This window comes from Alligator sinensis, unplaced genomic scaffold (genome assembly GCF_000455745.1).
Source record: "Alligator sinensis unplaced genomic scaffold, ASM45574v1 scaffold1309_1, whole genome shotgun sequence".
In the NCBI taxonomy this organism is placed as follows: domain Eukaryota; kingdom Metazoa; phylum Chordata; order Crocodylia; family Alligatoridae; genus Alligator; species Alligator sinensis.
In genome coordinates, this window is record NW_005842870.1 from 584,550 (window position 1) to 588,488 (window position 3,939).

The following is a 3,939-nucleotide window of genomic DNA, read 5'->3' on the forward strand; positions in this document are numbered from 1 at the left end:
CAGGTGGCTGCTACCCAGTGGTTTGTATCCAGAGCTCAATTCACTGGTGCATTGAGCTTCACCTGGGATGAGCTTTTTTTGTGTTCAGCACCACTCATGTTCCAAGGATCTTACAATCTGAATACCTGGGAGAAGCTGGGGTGGGGAGAGCTATGAAGTATTATTTTCCTGGTTGGGAAGATGCAGGGAGATGAAGATCTGTAGGTATGCAAGAAAAGGCAGTGAGATGGGGTTTTGTGGAGTATCTTGGAGTTCAAGTGCTGTTAAAAAGAAGGATTGGAGCCAATAGAGAAAGGCATTTGGGGCAACCTTGCCAGACCTGTATTTGCACATACCAAGGTATGATGATCCTCCTTAACTAGCACAAGTGGATGGAGGACTTGTGACATTCTACGTTGAGGGCACTGATTCAAGCCAAAGTTTACCCTGATTATAGCTGGATTTATTATTCCCTAATAATCATTCCTTGATTATATTCCCGAGCTAAGGACACAGACTGAAAAAGATGACAGAAATGACCAGAGTCAAAAGTAGATAAATCCCCAGAGAGTGCTGCTTTCAGGAAAGACGAGCTTTATTGTATTTGCATCAAATTTGAGACTGAAAAAGGAAATGAGGTAGAAGAAGGACTGTGACACACACAGAGCAAATGTAACTCCACACATGACGTTTCGTAAGAATACATCTCTCCATGCTGGGGGTGATGTCTCCAACCATGTTACAGACATTTAGTGATGAAAGTAAATGGATAAAGGAAAACAAATGACTGATGATGAATGCAGATAGAAGAGGCTTCAGGCAGGTAAGCCACTATCCCAAGGAGATGAATGGAGTGGGCAGATCTTGACATTCTCCTCGTCGTTGTGGCTCTTACTTGGGGTACTGTGTTGGAAACTTGCAGCACGGATTGCTCTGCTGACCGCCATTCACAGGGGGGCAGCAGGGCTGCGGGGGACAGACGGGCACAGGTTTCTCAATGACGCAGGTAGTGGATGAGCTAGAACCATGGCAGGACGATTCATGTCCGTGGCATCCTTGGGATGAGGATCCATGGTCGTGATGAGATCCATGAGAGCCCATCTTTGTGTTGTGTAGGCAAAGCTGCAAGAAACAGAGTTTGGATGAGAGGGACCCTGGGGCGATACTTACATTTCCCTCCTGTGTTTCCGTAGGGGCCCTGCAGACATTGCTTTCCTCTGAACTTCTAAGCTGGTTTGGACATGATCCCACAGAGCTGCTGTCTGCTCTGTCTGGTATTTCTGGGTTTAGACTATGGTCTCTCAGCTACTGTGGCTGTTTCCAGCTGGATGCACCTGGTTTCAGGGAGGTCAGAAATACTCCGAAGACACTGTATCTTCTCCAAGCATGTAGCAAGCAAGGGATATTGACCTTTTTTTGGTCTCCACAGTGACTTCTTTTACCATCCTTCAGCTCTGTGCCTTTGATACCATATTCCCCGCATTGTCAGTGCATCCTGCGCAGGTCTTTGGTGTTAGCAGCCAGGCAGTCACAGCTTGGGCTCAGGCAAAGCCCCTCTTTAACACCCACTGATATTTTTCATACCCTGTTCTCGAAAAGATACTTTAAGAAAGCTGCTGCTCTGAATCCTAAGGAGAAAGAGTTTACTCAGACTTACCCCGTTCAGCAGGAAGGAGAAATGCGGAGAGAGATGCTGAGCTGAATGATTAGAACTGGGACGGGAGAGCTTTTATATGGTTTGGAGCCATTCTGCGGGAAGTGAGGTGCCTGTCGGCAATGCGGACTTCATTCCTGACATGCTGATATCCCCGTACATCTGTTTTATCATTCTTGTCACAATTACTGTTTGACACATTTTTATCCTCTGATACTGTCTTGTCCTACCTGATTCACTGCAAATGAATCCATACATCAGACCGGGAGTGAGGCAGGCACTTAAGGGTCTGTTTTCACACTGAACCCTTCAGTTATCAGTCTGGTCACAATTAGTGTTTCATACATTTTTATACTGTGATACTGTCTTGTCCTACCTGACTCACTGCAAATGAATGCATACATCAGACCAGGAGTGAGGCATGCCCTTAAAGGTCTGTTGTCACATTGAACCCTTCAGTGGCATGAGGTAGAAGAAGGACTGTGACACACACAGAGCAAACGTAACTCCACACGATGTGTCGTAAGAATACATCTCTCCATGCTGGGGATGATGTCTCCAACCATGTTACAGACATTTGAATACCAGAGAGAGAAAATGATTTCCCAAAGGACAACCCGTATTACTGAGTCAGTGGAAGCGTGGTTTCCAATGGGAAATGCCAACTCCTGCTGGCATGCTATGGTGTGATGGGGATGCGTGGGTGCATGGCTGCGGGGCACCCAAGGAGACAATGCTGGAGATGTGATATAGAAGTAAGAGGACCTGCTTCTCAGTCTCATTCTTCATGTTCCCAAATTCTTTCACTGATATTATAACTTGTCTTACTAGTGTGTTGCAGTTTATTGTAGCTTCCTCTTTGTTATGTAATGTTTATTGTGGCACTTTTTTAAAGCTTTTTCAACATTAATTAATTAATTAGTCCATTTAATAAAATAAGAGACCTGACATTTAAAGATATAAATGCAATCCCCCCAATAACACGTAGGGAGAGAGAGAGTGCTTCCTTAACCCGAGCCCATGTCCACCTGAGTCTCGTGTTCTTTCCTTTTCAGTCTCAGACGGTTCTTCATGGTTTTGTGGTCCCCTCGAGCCCTCATGTGCTATGGCTCTAGCTTGTAGAAGGAGGGAGCAGAAAGCAGAGTAGCAGTGCGGGCAGAGGAAGGGGATGAGAGTGGCACTCAGGGTGGGTGCAGGGAGGATTTCTGGCTCTCCTGTCACCAAGCTCTGCCTCCACCGAGGTGGAGCATGGTGCCCAGATGGTCAGTATGGGGAACGTATGCAGGATCTGGGCTTAGAGGCCGCTTATAGGAAGCCACGGAGGTGTGTGCCCAAACCTCCCCCTGTCTCAGGAGTTCATGCCACTGAAGGATTTGGTGTGAGAACAGAGCTTTAATGTGAATAACAGAGAGGGAAAATGATTTCCCAAAGGACAACCCATATTACTGAATCAGTGGAAGGGTGCTTACCGATGGGAAATGTCGCCTCCTCCTGGCATGCTATGTAGCGATGGGGAAGCGTGGGTGCATGGCTGCGGGACACCCAGGCAGACAATGTTGACAGTGTGATATAAAAGTAGGAGGACCTGCTTCTCAGTCTTGTTCTCCATCTACCAAGATGCTTTTACTGATAGGATAACACAACTTACTAGTGTGTTGGACTGTATTGCAGCTTCCTCTTTGTTATGCACTTTTTATAGTGGCATTTGTACGTGCTTTTTTAGCTTTAATTAATTAATGAATCTAATTTGTAAAAAAAAGACACCTGAAATTTAAAGATATGAATTCAATCCCCAACAAAAATACAGAGAGAGAGAGGGAGAGAGAGAGAAAGAGAGAGAGAGAGAGAGTGCTTCCTTAACCAAAGTCCATGCCCACTAGAGTCTCACATCCTTTCCTTTTCAGACTCTGATGGCTCTTCATGTTTTTTGTGGTCCCTTCTGTGGCAGAAATGCCCCCGTCGGTGCCCCTCTCCAGAGATCTGTCTCAGCCAGCCCGAGAGGCTGCTGTTGAATCTCTCACAGCGGGGATCTCGCTCCTTGTCTGCAGACAAAAGCCTGGCGCCTGGGAGGCGATGCTCTGGTCACCTGGGCAGGGGGGGGAAGACCCGGCCCTGCGCGCGGGCCCAGGTAGCCAGGGATGCTTTGCAGATTGGACGGTTTGTAGCCAGTATTGGCAGCTTCGATTGGACCGGCTGCTGAGGTCAGGGAGGTTTTAAAAAGGCCTGGGCCAGGAAGAAGGGGAGCCATTATCCATGCGGTCATCCAGGTGAATCTGAACCTGGCTCTCTCCTCATCACCGCATGCT

The 3,939-nt window shown here is 47.2% G+C and overlaps 1 long non-coding RNA gene across 1 annotated transcript; it reads right to left on the reverse strand.

Moving 5' to 3' along the window:
• Positions 1–556: 556 nt before the first annotated feature.
• Positions 557–1,675, reverse strand: LOC102372845. The gene is made up of 2 exons (XR_325178.3): positions 1,637–1,675; positions 557–1,101 (listed from the first exon to the last, which is right to left on the reverse strand). It is a non-coding gene; the product is annotated as an uncharacterized LOC102372845 (long non-coding RNA).
• Positions 1,676–3,939: the final 2,264 nt, after the last annotated feature.